Genomic DNA, 18,633 nt, shown 5'->3' with positions numbered 1-18,633 from the left:
GTACCTTTGGCAAAAACTCTCCACCACAGCTTTCTACTATATCTGGAAAAAGAGTTTTGATTTTCTTAATAAAACATATAGTTTGAAATATACTTTTTTTTCTTACAATGAAGATCATTTCATTGAAAGATATTCCAATCTCTTGATCCATTTTAAGTTTTAATTTCAAGGCCCTGAAGTCGGAGAGTGAGACTGTTTTTTATAAGTACTTCTGAAATTTATCACCAATATTTCACAATATTTTATTAAATAGTGCCAACGATTTCAGTAACAATTGAACTATTTTAGGCCAGTGTGGAGAAATCCTAAGACCAAAGTTGAAGTCCTTAGCCTTTCAGTTAATACACATATGACATAATAAATTATGGCATTTTACTTTAGTTGATCCCAATAAAAACAAACCTACACAAAGAAAAGCTTCTACATGTAACTTGACTTTTTTAAAGCGTTTCTGACTTTGATAGATGAATAACAAACATTTACTATCACTTGTTTAAATGTGTACAAATCATTTATTATTTTTTAACAGAATTTGAAGAGGAGTTGTCTATTACAATAGAAAATATATATAATAGACTAGGTAATATATTTGAGCAATAGTTACTTATAAATGTACGGTTTATTTATTGTATCATTTTATAGTGTTATTTATTTTATGTTTTGTTTATGTGTGTGTGTGACATTATTTTAGTATTAGTTGTATAATATAGCCAAGTATTTGTATTCATGACACTATTCATTGTACGCTGTACAAACTTATGGAGAAAGCAATTTCTGTTTCTGATGCATAAGCATTGAGCACTACCAGATCCAGAATATGAAAAAAACAATTTTTTGTACCACTTTCATGGACACTTTATGCTACATAGGCGAGCATTATGTACGTTCTGTTAACAACGCCCTTTTGTTATTGTACCTTACATTTTGCAATTGTTTTATGTATGTATAGTATATATGTATTGTATGTATACCCTGTTACATATATATATATATATATATGTATATATATATATATGTATGTAGTATATATATATATATATATATGTATATATAATTATTATACATATAGCTTTTGAATCTAGATGGTCTGCATCTTAAAAATTCAAGTACTGTCATAGCAGGTTTGTTTGTTTTGCTTATTTTTGTACTCAAATTTTCACTATCATGATCTGTTTCAAACTGCTAATAACAACTTCATCACACCAATTTCCAAAGTTTACACTCAACTTTGAAAATGTTAAGTTACTAATATCATTTGATTATTTTCAAACACCCTACTACTGAAAAACAGTACTAATATTTTCAAGAACTTATACCCATGTAAATAACAATAACAAATATCCATAATGATAGTGATCTTGCTGAATTATTATATTGTTCGGAATTAACATAATACAATTTATTGTTTTCCACTACTCACTTTTAATGTCATCTGGAGGAGGTTTAACGCTGGGTGTGGTATAGACTGTATAGCTAGTTAACATTGGCTGCTTCTTTGCTTCATTTATTGTCTGTCGGAGGTCGAAATTGAATCTCGACTGGGCTTCCACATCCAATAGTAGGTGATTCATAGGGTCTACCAAATAAATAAAGATCAAATATTGTACGCATGGTAGCTTAAAATCTAATTAAGTATTTTAAACATGCTTATTATAAAATATGAAATTGCATAGTTTCTCACAAAGAAATAAAAAAAAATATATAGGTGTGTAAAATGTCTGGAAACAATTGAATATTTTTTAAAACATAAGCAGATGGAAATCTACAAACTTCGTTCATTATATGGCTATCTTAAAGTCTTTTTTATACAATAACCATCACACGCCTACATTGTGGGGACAGCCTGTAGGGAATGTCATGAAAATCTTAAATGCAAGCCTAGGTCAATATGCATATAATTTGAAAGGTCTTTATTATTAGAACATAAGCCAAAAACCACACTTAATAAGCTTTATTCATTACAATATGATGGCTGTTTAAAAAAAAGATCAGTATTGAACATTTCAGCATTTGTATAGGATGAACGCTTTATGAATTACCCTAACAGAAAATTCAACGCTTTGTGTAAACCATTGAGCTCTAAATTTTAAATCATAGCAGATATGCAATGGTTTAAAAATTACTAAGGCATTTCCAGACATGTTACACTCTTTGTACATAAAATGTGTGTATATATACAGGGTGATTCCGTTAAAAGTGCACAATTTTCAGGGTCAATAGACAATATGAATACAAATATTTTGTTTAATACACATGGGGTCACAAATGTTTCGTTTCCGAGAAAATTGAGAATTTGTGAAACGCCTCCTTGTAGGCAACATGTAGTGTTCTCTTTGAAATTCAACCATAAAGGCAACAAAACTGCTGAAACAAAACTTTATTTCCACCGTAATCTTATAAATAAAAATGAATCGCTAAATGTGTTGGTAAGCACTAATCTCGATAAGGCTGGACCAATTCGGTTAATTCTTTTTGTAAAATGTCCATTGAAATCCGAGGAAGGTTTTTATGAAGAAAAAGTTAAGAAAAGTTACCTGGAATATTTTGGAATTCGGAAAAAAATTGTAGTTTTAACGTTTCATAATTCAAATTAAACTGGCACTAAACAGCTGTTGACAGCTATAGTTCGATAAACTTGCTGAAACTTATCAATAATAAGTAAACATTGCTTGATCGGTAGTGTAATGCACATAGTATATAAAACATTAATATATAAATTTTACTCCAGATTGCGCCAGTGACGAATTAAAATCATCTAATGCATTAAATACTGTTATAAAACTAACCTTAATGAACAAAGTTATGAATGTTTTCACATAAGTTACTTTAAACTGGTGGGCTTCCTTGACATTATGATATTAAATTTTAACAATGTCTTATGGAAAAACAGAGAAATGAATATTAACATGCCTCAACGATTCATTATTTCCCTAGCTACAGTCCAAAAAACAAGTGTAACGCAAAACTTTGATAACGATTATTTTGGAATGTTGCATAACCATAATAAGGATTTTCTCTTATACCGAAAGTACATAAGAAGTAGGTAGGACTTCCCCCTAGTTCGTAATAGGCTTTTCAGTCCCACTTATGTGTGTATTTTCTTCATCAGGACAAGGTAAACTCAACTATGTCAACACGATTTTGACCAAAATAGATTTCCGAGAACCAGATAATCGAACGTATATAGTATTTTGATTGAGGCAATATGGCAAGCTAAACTGTGACAGTAGGTAAGTGAATTTAAACGGTCTTAAGTGGGCACTTTTTAACAGAAGTAGGCATCTCGGTCCTACGTAAGTGTATATATTTTTTCTTCGTCAGAACAACAAGGCAAACTCTACTATGGTACTGGAAATATCTTAAACCTGAAATATATGACAAGGACTGGAAATATACGCTTTTTGACTGAAGTAAGTTTACAAGACCTGTGTGATCCGAAATTTGTGTTTTCTTGATCGGGGTGACAAGGCAGATTCAGCTGTGACATTATGTAATTAATTAGAATCAGAAATGCTCCTATACGTGCCAAACATGATATAATAATTAAGTTAAACTCTGATACTATTTACCATGAACTTAAATAATATCTACCTGATGTATGCCAACTTACGTTTTAACATTTTTATAGAACTCCCATCATATTACATCGTAATTGCTTTTACTAAGTAATATAAGGCTTCGGTACTAAAGATTGTGTGCGAAGCCGCGGGTAACAGCTAGTAACATATAAAAGAACCACATAATGTGAACAAGTAAATAAAAGATTATTATAACAGCAAATGTTCAAATTTTTTCCCATTTGTGTCAATGCAAAACTGAGCTCTTCGTAACATCGACTGTCTTGTGGTGGGGGTTCTCCTAATTATACTACTTAATAATTTCTTTTGTTTGCATGAAGTGGTTCTTTTAGTTGTAATTAAAAAGAAAAACCTATTAATTTTCAGTAGCTTTGCATTTTTCAGGTCAAATCTCAAAGGGAACATGACATGTTGTCTAGAAGGAAGGGTTTTACAAATATTCAATTTTAGCGGAAACAAAATATTTGCAACCCCATGTGTATTAGACAAAAAAAGTTTGTATATGATCCTCTAACGACCCTGAAAAAATTTGCACTTTTATCGTAATCACCCTGTCTTCATATACACACATACACACACACATGCACAAAGGCACTCATGAAGGCACGCACACACACAGGATGATTCTGATAAAAGTACACATTTTTTCAGGATAAAAAAAAATATATATATATACAAAGTGATATATATCACTTTTATTGAAATTACCCTGTGTGTGTGTGTGTGTGTGTGTGTGTGTGTGTGTGTGTGTGTGTGTGTGTGTGTGTGTAAATGGGAAACAAATTGAAAAAAAGATGAACATGTGAGAAAAATGGGATTTTATTTATATTACAATCTCTGCACTATAAACCTCCGCCGTGGTATTGTATACATGACATTTGAAACTATCATGGAGAGTGGCACATGACCTTCCTCTTGACATGCGTGTTTTTCTTGGTAGGCAGTCGATTACCACATGAACTAGCTGAAGATAACCCTTACTTTAAATTTCACAGAAAAAAGAGTCTGCCTATGCAGAGTAAATGACATTTGGACTCTTGATAGATTCAAAACCTTATGTCAAACTGTAAAGTGTGCTCATGTCCCATAAATCTTCGTACATAACTGTTTCCACTTTCCCGAGTCTAAACATTTCGCTTCTCACCCATTAGGAACCAGACACTGCCAAAATGACCAGAGATGGGGTGCCTAGTCCATTGTTGCACACTGAAGTCTGGAATAATCTAATATATACATCTTTAGACAGCCCCAGTAACTAAAGCACAAACTAAGCGATCCAACAATTTCAACTTTCTTAACGTTGTTCTACCAAACACAAAATGTGTTGAAGTGATCCTCATACAATCTAATATAATAAAAATGTCTAAACTAGCCTGAATTCTAATTGTTTTGTATAATTACCTTCAAAGCATGTGCAACGGTGAGATTGTACAATCCATTCTGGGTCGACAATAGGCTTGCCCTGACCAAGCGCACAGAGGAACTTCACAGTTCTGCGTACTTTGTCAGTAACAAGCACAGTGCAGCTGTCGGGAGAGTCAACCACAGCCCCACCTACACACACATGGCGGAGTACACACGCATTAGTATTGAGTTATAATTACATAACACATTAGTATCTGATGCCACTACCAGTTCACCTGTACTAACTTGATTGTTTTATTTGGGGGCCACAATGGATACAAAGTCAAAAGTCTTCATATAAAGTAAGTTCGAACTATATAGATAACATCTAACTACCATTTTCCAACACTTAGAAAACAACACTTATATTTATAAAAGACATTCGATATCAATAAACAACATGATGGTGAGTTTATTGAAAAATATATTTACTATTCAGATCTTTGTTTTTCACACCTCACCTCATCCAATTGAGTTGTACACAAAATAGAGTACAGAAAAATGGCAATGTTTCATAAATTATATGAATTGATACATTTTAATATACAAGGTAATTATTAAGGAAATACAGTAGATTATATTTTGATATAAACAAAAACCAAAGTACAAGAAACAAAATAGTATAATACATTTTAAAGTGACACTGAAATACTATTTTTCAACACTCACCAAACACATTTAGGCACTTATCATAGCGGTGAACTAGTTTTTAAATTCCAGCATTATATAATTCTGCCGCATGAGACTTTAATCAGGTAATCATTTATACCCGTCCGCAGTTCCACATCATCATGAAATTGCAATCCAGGACTTCATTGCTGGAGACATGTGGTAGTCACTGGAAGCAAGGTCCGGATTGTCAAGCGGATGTGGAAAAACCTCTCGATTTAAAAGCATCAAGGACTTCTTGAGTCCAATTTGCCGTGTGGTTGGGCGTTGCGAACAAAAACAAAATTTTTGAACCTAACTTTCCTCTGCGCTTATTTTGTATTGTTCTTCTTAACCCTTTCTGGATGAAACACAGGTGCTGCCCAGTTACTGTAGTTCCACTAGCGGACTAATCACAGACACTGCACGCCTGGCGTACTACGTCTCATTTCACTGACATATGAGATTAGTTCGGTGGGTTCTATTGGCACTGCATTGTGCTGCTACCTCTCAGGAATAGCTTGAACTATTTGAAACAGTGTTGCTGCCGTTTTTTTGCTGTACATTTGCTGAATTGTTGATGAACAACAAAAGTTACAGCTGCGTGAATTGTCTGGCGATGCAAACAAACTAGTTGAGCCAAAGTTAATCAGGTTCTTTGTACTTTTATACATACATCAACTAAACAGGAAATGTGTTACTTCTGTGGTACTTACCATAACTTACACAAGATGTAGTTATAATAAAAAAGACACAAATTAATAACCTGTACAATGTATTGAAAATAAAATTTTGCTTACCTAATTTTTTTTACGTTGGCTTCATATGTTGTGTTGCTAAATCCAGTAAACAAAACTTTCTCACCTCTTGCAAATGATCGCCTTGGGTTCTTACTCTGAAAGTAATAAAATTTAGTGATGGTTACAACAAAGAGCTGTTATATACGGAGAAATATTTATGTTTACATTTTATTTAGATTATACTTAAGGCAAATTTTTAATATGTTTAAGAAATAACTCTGGCCTCTAGGTCTAAAGACTTATAGGAATTAAATTATTATGGATGGAATTTATATATTGTGTTCAGTTTCTTACACTCCCAGCAAACATTTTGACAGTTCTGTCTCTAGTTAACAACAGACAAAGCTTCACAGCCTCCAGATAAAAATTGTAAAAGTAATACTTAAAATACATTTAGGATAGGTGGTCAAAATTATAATTCTCTACAAATATTTCATATACATAGAGTATTCATTGCATGGAATGTAAATATTGGTTTTTGATGTATTGCTTAAAAATATCTGCTTAAGTCACTGTATAGTGACAGAAAACCTTACTGATCGGCTAATAGATTACCGGAATGAATGAAAGAAGTATTGCTACAATTCACTATTTTATAATAACTCTGTAGAAACACACAACTAAAATACACTGCATTATGATAACTCTGTAAAAACACAATTGGAATACATTGAATACTAGAATATATTAACTTAAGCATTGTTCTTTAACATAAGTTTACATACTCATTTATTTTGCACTGTGAAATTGAACAAAACCAGCGTCCAAGCACAGACCATGCTGTCCCGGATATTTAGCACAGTAGTAGATCATGTCTTTTCATTTTCCTTCTAGTAGACAGACTGCATCTCTTTCATAGCTTCCTTCTACTAGCAAAATGCATTCTTCTCATTGGTTCGACATCTACTCTCATTCCTTGAGTAGGAGAATTCCATAATCAGGAGGTAATAGGCATTCAATCACACATGGGTGGAAGTCATAAAATAGAGTCGCTGTATTCCAGAAAAGCTTTTAAACAACATGTAAGAATTCACCAACATCTCAGTTATATGAATTCCAATTTTTTTGTACCATCGTGTAGACTTTTATGTGACAGGGTAATATGCCATCACCTGATCTTGACAATATCCCATTTCATGTTCTTAACATTAGCAGTGGGTTTCATTGTTGTTTCATCTTGTTTATTCTTACACTCTTCCAGGTCAAGAACATGCTCTGTTGAAATAAAACGCACATCTCATTTGTAATACCATTTACCAATGAAAACTCCATCAGTATAGTAGCATGTCACCTCCTCATGTACAAGCTTGGTTTCTACAAACTCACAACGTGTATTTTTGCGTTTAGCTTTGAGGGTGCTTGTAGTGTCTGTCTTCTGGTCAAGTAGCTCTTTGAACAAGTCGAAAGTGTTATAATAGTTGTCCATGTATTACCCGTGAGTTAAGTCAAACCTATCTTGCATAAGATGTAAGACCACAGTTTTTGAATGACCAAGGTCAGGCTTACTGCCAAGGTCAAAATTACTGACTCCGGCAAACACAGCAAAATGTATGACGAGTTCGTTTGGTTCCATCAGTACATATAGTTTGAAACTATACTTGTGTCTTTTGTTCTTAATGTACTGGCAGAAAATTAGTCTTCTCCGCCATAAAACCATAGATTCATCAATAAACAGTTCCCATCCTGGTTCATAAATTGCTTTCAGAGTGTTGTTGAATTTTGTTGTTGTTTCTATGACTGGCCGAATTTTGTAAAGTCGGTCAGGTTATCTGGTACTGGCTCTTCACCTAACGGATTCCAGCAAAATGCAAACATTGTATAATGAGCAAAAACTGGTACCGGCTCATATACTGTTTGAAACACGGTATATTGTAAAGTCTACGAGTATTCCAACAGTCCATCATTCTAGGGCACTGAATAGCACCCATACGTAACAATAGGCTCAAAAATATTTTTACTTCCTTCTGAGTTACTTCACTCTAAGAGTTCATTGAAGAGTGAGGACTTGATTTGTAGTTGCAACTATGTACTGAGCTTGAGCATTTATTTCAGTTGTAAGCAAGTCAGGAAAGTCGTCATGTACAAACAGTTACAAAAATCTAAAGGTTCTGCATTGTATAGCATTTGTATTTTAGTGCTTGTATATAAATATAATTAAAAGTTTGAGTATGAATCCATAGTGTGGTCACTGCACCAAGTGGGTCTTAATAGACTTCAATTTGTCCAGAAGAGACTTGTCCGGTTCTTGGATCTGAGAGAGGCAGCCAGAAATCCCACGGTCTTGCTCTAGTCAGCACGAATGTCTGGCAACTTTATCTAATTGAGGTTAAAAGATCTGATATCATGTTCTTCTATAACATTCTAAACTCTGTAGTAACCAGCCACCCTCTGTGGAGCTAATTAGATTTTGTGTTCCCCTTGCCACTAAGATGTCACCACTTATTTGCGTTTGGATATCATAACCACAAATATTTCCAGTCTAGCTCCATCCCAAGAATTCTTCAACTTTGTAAAAAGGTAGCACTATAGACTTCTTCTTTGGTGGACTCAAGTGCTGAGAACAATCAACAAGTGCCACCCTGACATCTAAATTACATACCTATCAGCATGATGCGGATTAATCAATTCTCCTAACTCTTGACTTGTCTGCAGCAAAAATGTATACTTAATTACATAAACTATTTTGATGTAGTAGCATATTCTTTGATTTAGTTCGCATTACTGCCATCTTATTATATATTGGTTATTGTTCATATTTTTAGATATTCAATTCAATTTATTGTTGTTACATTTATATTTGTACTGAGCTAGCTCATTACTTGGTTTTTTATTCTTTTTTGATCTGGCCATCTTTGTTCTTAAACTTATCAAAATTGTATTACAGTGAGAATGTAAATAAATAATAAATCACGTTTTATCTTGTAAATTACACAATTCAGGTAGTAAACAATGTGATAAGGGTTACACTTTCACAGAATTTCTTTCCACACCATCTATTCTCAAAATAATACAAGCCAAATTCATGTTATTTACATGTTATTATCTTACCTGAAGCGTGTAATGTATTGAATTACAATAATAATTATTATACATATTATAAATTGTTACTGGCAAGTTAAAGCCACAGCCAAAGACCAACTGTATGATCGTATGATGCTGTGACGTCATATGGGGTGATCAGTTTGAATAAATGCCATTGGCTGTTCTCATCACGCCACCAGATCATACCACCACTACCACTTCCAGTGTCCTGCCCTTGTCTCTCTCTCAGTTACCCTCCAACCTTAACCGAGCACAGTCGATGATGTAAACTAATTCAGTCTTTTATTCCGATTCCCCGTAACCCGTACACAACAATTGGCGACGAGGTATTAATGCGATCCCGCGAGTGCAATGCAACCTGTTCGATTGTGCGTAAATAATTTCTCCGAAAATTATAGTGGGAGGAAGTGTGTCTGTAGTTTGGCGTCACGTGGACTCAAAATCGGTACATTTTGATGTTGGAAGACAAGGTCGTAAATTGGAACATTTCGTCTTTATTTAGTGAAACAGTAAAAATGGCGGGAATTATTGGCGGAATCGGTGACTTCGACAACAGTGCAGAAACTTGGAATTCGTATGTTGAACGATTTGAATTATTCGTTGACTGTAACAGTATTAGTGACGACAAAAAGGTTAGTACGTTACTAACAGTCGTGGGTGTGAAAACGTACAGTTTGTTACGAGATTTATGTACGCCGGAAAAACCTTCAGTGAAAAAGTTTTGATGAATTAGTGAAGTTAATTCAGGACCATTTGTACCCGAAGCCATCATTCATAGCTGAAAGGTACAAGTTCAGCAAAAGGAATCAGCAGGAAGGAGAATCAGTCGCAGAGTACATCGCCAGCCTCAAGAAGTTGTCTGCATACTGCGAGTTTGGCGCATCCCTCAACGACTATCTCAGAGACAGACTGGTGAGCGGCATCAGGAGTGAGTCGACCAAGCAGAGGCTGTTGGGAGAGACCACCCTAACCTTCGACCAGGCTGTGAAAATCGTCTGCTCAGTGGAAGCGGCGGAGGCATTGACAGTGAACGGCGGCAGCCGGGTCCAGCGGATGGCAGCGCATCACCACTCACATGTGAGAGTCGGCGGCAGCGGTGGCAGCGCGAGCACAACGCAAGGCACGAAGTCAAGGTGCAGTGTACGTGCTGTGGGCAGTGTGGTCACTATAGGAAGCAGTGCAAATTGTTTGGTGTTGTGTGTCACAAATGTGGTAAAAGAAATCACATATCTAAGGTATGTCGATCTACTGAAATTAGTAAGTTACCAGACAATCAGCTTTCGAAAGTTAAGAAAGGTATATCTTATCAGTCTAATTTTCAAAACAAGAAAAACAAAGATTATAAGAAACATAATTTTGTAAATGATAGTTCAGAACTGTCAGATTCAAATAATTCTAAGAATTATGTTCAGAGTGATGAAAATCTTGAGAGTTATTTCGAGGACATACAGAATTTATTTAAAGTAAATGAAACTCACGGTGAAAGAATTAGAGTTGACCCAATTAAGATTAAAGTCCTAGTGCAAGGTCGAGAAACCATATTTGAAGTTGATACTGGAGCTAGTGTCACAGTGTGTAGTGAGGATTTTTATGAAAATAATTTTAGTTCTTGTAAATTGTTAGAAAACGACCTAGCTTTGAGTTCGTACACTAATGAACCTATTATACCTGTGGGCAAAGTTAATGTTGATGTTTGCTATGAGAAAATACATAAATGCTTAGATTTGTATGTGATTAGAGGAGGTTCACATCCTTTAATGGGTCGTGATTGGCTTAAAGTACTGGGAGTTGACATTTCGTTTAAAAATAACTTGTGTGTTATAAACAGACCTATAGATAACAAGGCTAATTTCGAGACAATGACGTTCGAGCTAACTAATCAATTTCCAGAAGTGTTCACTGAGAAACTAGGTCAGTATACAGGCGAACCAGTAAAACTAAATCTAAAAGAAAATGCTAGACCTAGGTATTTTAAGCCAAGACCGATACCATTCTCATTGAAAAGTAAGGTAGAAAAAGAACTATAACGCTTAGTTGACGAACAAGTGTTAATTCCAGTAAGCAGCTCGGAATGGGGAACGCCCATTGTACCAGTATTAAAAAAGAACGGTGAAATTAGGCTATGTGGAGACTTTAAAGTTACTCTAAATCAGTATCTAGAAGTAGACAAGTACCCTATACCTAGAATAGAAGATTTATTTGCAAATTTACAGCATGGAGAACGTTTCTCTAAAATAGATCTTAGTCAAGCCTATATGCAATTAAAGTTAGACAGTGAGTCACAAAAATTATGTACAATTAGCACGCATAAGGGTCTTTTCTCATATTGTAGAATGCCTTATGGAATCTCATCAGCCCCAGGCATATTTCAAAGAGTTATTGAACAATCTTTGCATAATTTAGAAGGCATATCAGTGTTCATGGATGATATTCTTATCACCGCACCTAATAACGAAACTCATGTAAGTAGGTTGCAAGAGGTTTGTAAACGCCTGAGTGAAAAAGGATTTTACCGTAAAGAAAGATAAATGTACGTTCTTTGTAGACAAAATCGAGTATCTTGGTTTTAGTATCGATAAAGATGGACTGCATACCTCTGAATCTAAAATTAAAGCTATAAATCAAGCACCTGTACCTAAATCTGTCACTCAAGTCAAAGCTTTTATTGGCTTGGTAAATTATTATGGAAAGTTTATCAATAATTTGTCAACAATCTTGAGTCCGTTGTACAACTTGTTAAAAAAGGACGTGCCATTTGATTTTGATGAAAAATGTCTCAAATCATTTAGCCATGTCAAGGATGTTTTGACTAAAGCACCAGTTTTGGCACATTATGATTCAAAGTTGCCTGTAAAACTAGCAGTAGACGCAAGCTCGACAGGGCTGGGCTGCGTACTTAGTATCATAACCCCTGAAGGCGTTGAGAAACCTATTGCATACCACTCTCGTACTTTATCACCAGCAGAATGTCAATATTCACAAATAGATAAGGAAGCTTTAGCAGTAGTATATGGAGTAAGGAAATTTCATCAATATTTGTATGGCCGAAAATTCACATTGTGTACTGATCACAAACCTTTAATTAGCATATTTGGACCGAAAAAGGGTTTACCTGTTTTCGCAGCAAGCCGATTACAAAGATACGCATTATTTTTAAGTGGATACAGTTTTGATATACAGTATGTAAGGTCAGAAAAGCATGGTAACGCAGACGCATTATCACGCTTACCATTAAGCACTAAACACGTTGTAAATAATAACAATGAACCAAGGTGGAAAGGTACCTATTTACACTGTATCGCTGAAAGTTCAGTACCTTTAACTTTTGAAGATGTAAAAGCTGAAACCCAAAATGATCCTATTATAAAACAAATACATAACTATGTGATGTACGGATGGCCAAATTTTTTGTCAGGAGAGAATAGGGAATTGTTACCTTATTTCCAAAGGAAGGACGAGCTAACAGTTGAGCATGGCATTGTTATGTGGGGATATAAAATTGTTGTTCCTAACAAGTTGCGTAGCTACGTATTAAATGAGTTACACGCGAGTCACTTGGGAATTGTAAAAATGAAGTCAGTAGCAAGATCCTATATTTGGTGGCCAAATATAGATGAAAACATTGAAAGCCTAGCGAACAATTGCTCTTCCTGTCTTATGGAACGTTCTAGTCCTAGTAAGAGTAATCTACATGTTTGGCACTATCCATCTATGCCATGGGAAAAGATTGCATATTGATTACTTGGGTCCTTTCAAAGATAAGACCTACTTGGTAGTAATTGATGCTTACACTAAGTGGTTGGAAGTATTTGAAGTAGGCTCTACTTCAGCTAAGCTAGCTATAGAAAAGTTAAGAGAACTATTTTCTAGATTTGGATTACCTGTCACTATCCATAGTGATAATGGACCACCATTTACCTCAGTTGAATTTAAAAATTTCATGCAACTTAATGGTATAAGACATACATTTTCACCAGCTTATCATCCTCAGTCTAATGGTCAGGCTGAGAACTCAGTTAAGTATGCTAAACGTAAAATAAGATTGGCTTTTCAAGAAAATATTGATACTAAAGTAGCCTTGAATAGGATGTTATTTGATTACAGAAACTCCGTTCATAGTACTACTAACGAGACACCTGCCAAATTAATGTTCAATAGACCACTAAGATGCAGGCTAGATTTACTCAGACCTAATGTAGCCAGAACTGTGCAATTAAAACAGGACAAACAAAAAGAATATTTTGGCGGTAGAAAAACGAGAATTCTATTTCCTAATCAATCTGTATTAGTGAGAGATTATCGCTCTAAAGACAAATGGATAGAGGGCATTGTAATAAAACAGTTTAAATAATGTGATGTATTCTGTTATGACAAAAACTGGTTTAATATGGAGTAGACATATTGATCAGCTGATAGGACTACACAGTAGTATTGTTGACAGTGACAGTCAAATTCCACCATCTCAGGACCGTACAGTTGCGGAGCGTGAGACAGGCGCTCAGTGTCCGCCAACTCCAAGCCCAGTCAGAATTAGTAACACTGACCTCACTAGATCAGCTGGTCTCTCCCCCTCCTCACCGCATCATACCTCTCCATGTAACATCACTACCCCTCATTCTAGACCACGTCTTTCTCTACCCTCAGCTGTTCCTTCTCCTGTCACTAGAACAGCTGATCATACAAACAGATACCCAACTCGTATTAGGAAACCTGTAGAGAAATTAAACTTGTAAATAACTTACAGTACTTAAGGATGACATTTACTAATGATATGTGTTATTTATATTTAAATGTGTTTATTATATATTTATTATTACACTTGTATTGTTTTAATTTATCTATGACTTGTGTGAATTCAATTTATTTTGGAATTTGGAAGGGAGGAAATGTAATGTATTGAATTACAATAATAATTATAATAATAATTATTATACATATTATAAATTGTTACTGGCAAGTTAAAGCCACAGCCAAAGACCAACTGTATGATCGTATGATGCTGTGACGTCATATGGGGTGATCAGTTTGAATAAATGCCATTGGCTGTTCTCATCACGCCACCAGATCATACCACCACTACCACTTCCAGTGTCCTGCCCTTGTCTCTCTCTCAGTTACCCTCCAACCTTAACCGAGCACAGTCGATGATGTAAACTAATTCAGTCTTTTATTCCGATTCCCCGTAACCCGTATACAACAAAGCGTTACATAGCTAGAGGTCTACAGTAGAACCTGTTATAAAACAGAATAATAATATTCAGTAAATAAAATTATAGTTATAACATTACATTAAAAATTAACAAAATAAAACTCACCACTGGTTGATTGCTAGTTGAGGTATCACTTGTAACACTTTTCCCTTCTGGAGATTCCTCTACAGTTAACTTTGCCACTTGCTTTTATACTTCCAAATTTACTTCTGGCTTTATCTGGATTCCCATGTTCTTTTGCTGGCACATTTTCTTTTGATTTCTTGGAAAAACTATTATCTAGCGAAATTTCAAAGAGAGAGTCATCAGTGTTTTGTGGTCTTCTTTGTTTTAACTACAGATGACTCTGATCCAACACTCTTTTCTTTTTCTCATACCAGATCCAAAGTCTTCCTCACTTGAAGAAAATTCTGACATAACATTACCATTATTCTGGAATCGAGCAGGTTTTACTATTGTGCGTTTGCAATTACTTTTAAAATTAATATCAATTAAATCTTTTACTACTTTATTTTTAATTTTTTTCTGAATTTGTTTTGTTATACATTTTTTCCATAGAATGAGAATACAATTTTATAAGATTTCATTTTACTTATTTCATCTCTTGTATCATTTTCTATCTTTCTTTTGTTTATATTGTTTGTAACTTTACTAAAAGATTCATTTTCTTTTAAAATATTTTTGTAAACATCAGGATCAGCTAAATTACTCTTTTTTTGGTTGGCCAGTTATTTTGGAACTAGGTTTCTGATAACTTACAACATTCCTGGTGAAATTGGCTATCCTCTAGATGAGCTTTAGTTTTATTTTTCTCTATTATATTAGCAATTGTATTACTTTCTGATTTTTTTTGATACTGGTTCTACGCCATCTTTGAGGAGTACATTTTTTTCATCTGAACTTTTATAAGTTACCTTCTTCTTTTTGACATGATTATCTTTTTCTGAGATAGAATTCTTTGTTTTGTTTGTGTTTCCTTTTTTTGATTGCCTAGAGACATTTTTATTTTTTGCAACCTGAGTTATACTTTTTAATTGTTTTTTATTTTTTATCAAAGGAGGTAAGACATTGATTTCTGAAATGCTATATTTAGTTGATTTTTCTTTTGTATTAGAATATTTTGGGTCAATAACTTTGGGTAAACTTTTAATTTTGTATGAAATTGGTTTCTTTTCTGGAAATCCTAGAAACTGATCACAAATGTTTTCAATTATTACAACAGCAGTTTTCAAATTAAATTTTGAATAGTAATCAGGCTTTGTAGCAATTTCATTGTAACTATTTTTTTCAACTGAATCATTAGAAAGTGGCTTAACATTTTAATGAATGTTGTTTATTACAATTGGTTTTAGCTTCTTTCACCTGATTTAATTGTTTCTTTTTTCCCATTTAACTCCTCAAGTTCTCCAATTTTTTCTTTTTTTGTTTGATCTGTCACAGGGTACAATCTCTCTTATAAAGTCTCCTTCACAACTCATATTAAAATTTTCAGTTGCCAAATGAGTATGTTCATTTTCCTCGCATTCCTCCTCGTCAACTCTTTCTTCCTTTATTTCACATTCGCTCTTTAATGTCATGTGATAATAAAACTGGTATATTTTCAGAAATGTTGCTATTTTCTTGAGAAATTGCAGGTGTACCGTGGTTTAAACCACTAATTTGTTGCATTTCAATATTCAATTTCTTCTTTTATTACAACATTACTTACTTTCTTTACATTTTAGGTAAGGATTTTCAGGACAAGCTGTGGTTTGTTTTTAATACATGTGTTTTATTAGAAAAAGAATCGCTAGAGTACTTAGCTGCTTTTACATTTTGAGTGGTAGCTTTTATATTTTCTTTGTTTATAATTAATATTTGAGGATCTACACTTTTGTTCCTTGTTAAATTTTCTTTGTGTTTAACAGTTATACTTTTCTTATTGCCACAAAGAATATTACGTTTAGTATTTTCAAGCAATGCAGTATTTACTTGAGTCAATTCATTTTCCAAATCTTCATTTGATATTGGAGTATCAACACATTTGCTTTTCTGATAAATATTGCCACTAGAAACTAATATTACATGTTTTATTTTCAAGTAATCTAGTATTTTACTTGTGTCAATGCATTGTGAAAATCTTCATAAGAAGGTTCTTTACTTTGGTTGTCAAGACACTGCTTAACTATTTCATTTTTTACTACCGTACATGTTGTGTACGTACGTGTAGTGTCAGTGCTTTTACAATGTTTATCTGCTAAAGCTGGATGAAAAGTAGCTTCAGTTAAACTTAAATTTGCCCTTTTATTACTTTTATCTTTCTGCTTTGATTTGAATTCTTTAATTGTCTGGGTTGGTAACAAAAATAAATTGTCATCTTCAGTTTCATCTCCCAAAGGATTATCAACTCCAATAAGATATTCATTTAAATCTTCAATTTCTTGAACAGTAAATATTCTCTGAAAAGTAAAAATAAACATAATTATACTAAACAATCTATCAATTTATTCTAAATTTATATCTAAACAATCACAAATGCACTTATTACTATTCTTATTTAATATATTTGTAAGTAACAATTGGTTACTATAACTCTAGCAAATTTTACTACACAGGCTGCTGAATTAGTTTGTTAGTTCACTTATTCTGACAGTTTTCTATTAATTTTTTTCTAAACTATGGGAACAGAATCACAAAGGAGGTTATTTGACTGATAAAAAAATATGGAACACTGCCTTGAATTTAATTTATAATTTAAATTAGCAAAACTAAATATTTGGTCATTATACTGTAACCAATTTTATGACAATGGTGGCATATGTCGAATGGAAACCCTCATGATTTCATAACACTCATACCCAGAGGGGCTTTATCTGTATGAGGTGCTCTTATTGAGGGATGAATGTTCCTTATGTAATAGTTGCTAAAAGAATAAATATTATTCACATCATTAAACAAATACATATTCTGTAATTTAATATTTTTGATGTTTTATATATCTATTAATATAATATTGTTAAATAATGCTAATTTTTAAAAAGACTATTAGTTTAATTTGCATGGTTTAGTTTTAACTACATATATTTTTAAAAAACCGAATTGATCAGAAAATTGTTTCTTAATAAATGAGTTTTTTATTTAATGTTTAAGTACACACGAGTCAAAATCTGGGCTGTAGAATACTATTTTTTGAAGCTTAGTGCATTTACAATCAATGCAGAAAGTATCCAAAAGTTATCACTTCTTATAAAGTTGTAATAGTGGCAAGATGGAAAATGTAATTTTTAAAATTGTATTCCACTGAATAACTGGTAGTAAGTACAAAGAGTTCACACATAAAATCGAAATTATAAACATGGAATTGAAACTATAAAAATAAAATAAAAATTATAAAAATGATAATCGGCTCATGAAGGATATATGAGGGTAATTTAAAGTAAGAACCGACTGTGTATTGTGTCCGCACATCCTGTCACGCGACATCCATTTAAGGTCAGACACTCTTGGCCAGTTCCCCACTACACCACCATTATGATTCATGTCTCAGCCGGTGTGTTGGTAGTGTAGTTATATTGCTTTGTTTGTCACCATGTCAATCATTAATTCCACTGATTGTGAAGTGCACTCAGTAACCTTTTTTTGAGTGCAGAAATTCACTGGCAGCTTGTTGAAGTTTATGTTGAGGATGCATATGAACGATGGAAATGTGCGAATATGGTATATACTTTTTAATGAAGGAAGGTAAAATGTTCTTGATGAATAATAACCTGGACGGCCTGCTGTAATGAATAAAGGCTTGGTACAAAAAAGTTGATGAGGGGAATTCTCCAAAACAGGCGCTTCACTAAATTGATGAACTCCATTACAATTTCCACAAGCTTCAAGGTCTGTAGTTTATAATATTGTTACTGATATACACTTCGTTACAAAAATATGTACGCGAGATGGGTATAAAAAAATGTAAAAAGCAGA

The 18,633-nt window shown here is 33.6% G+C and overlaps 1 long non-coding RNA gene across 1 annotated transcript; it reads right to left on the bottom strand.

The window, feature by feature from the left end:
* Positions 1 to 1,418: 1,418 nt before the first annotated feature.
* LOC124372133 lies at positions 1,419 to 14,831 on the bottom strand. Its single transcript, XR_006923316.1, has 4 exons — positions 14,788 to 14,831; positions 6,431 to 6,525; positions 4,980 to 5,132; positions 1,419 to 1,576 (listed from the first exon to the last, which is right to left on the bottom strand). It is a non-coding gene; the product is annotated as an uncharacterized LOC124372133 (long non-coding RNA).
* Between the last annotated feature and the right edge of the window lie 3,802 nt (positions 14,832 to 18,633).

The sequence above is a fragment of the Homalodisca vitripennis genome, unplaced genomic scaffold (assembly GCF_021130785.1).
Source record: "Homalodisca vitripennis isolate AUS2020 unplaced genomic scaffold, UT_GWSS_2.1 ScUCBcl_2576;HRSCAF=7483, whole genome shotgun sequence".
Lineage (NCBI taxonomy): Eukaryota > Metazoa > Arthropoda > Insecta > Hemiptera > Cicadellidae > Homalodisca > Homalodisca vitripennis.
The sequence above is the reverse complement of the archived record's forward strand: the minus strand, read 5'-3'. Positions and strand labels throughout refer to the sequence as shown.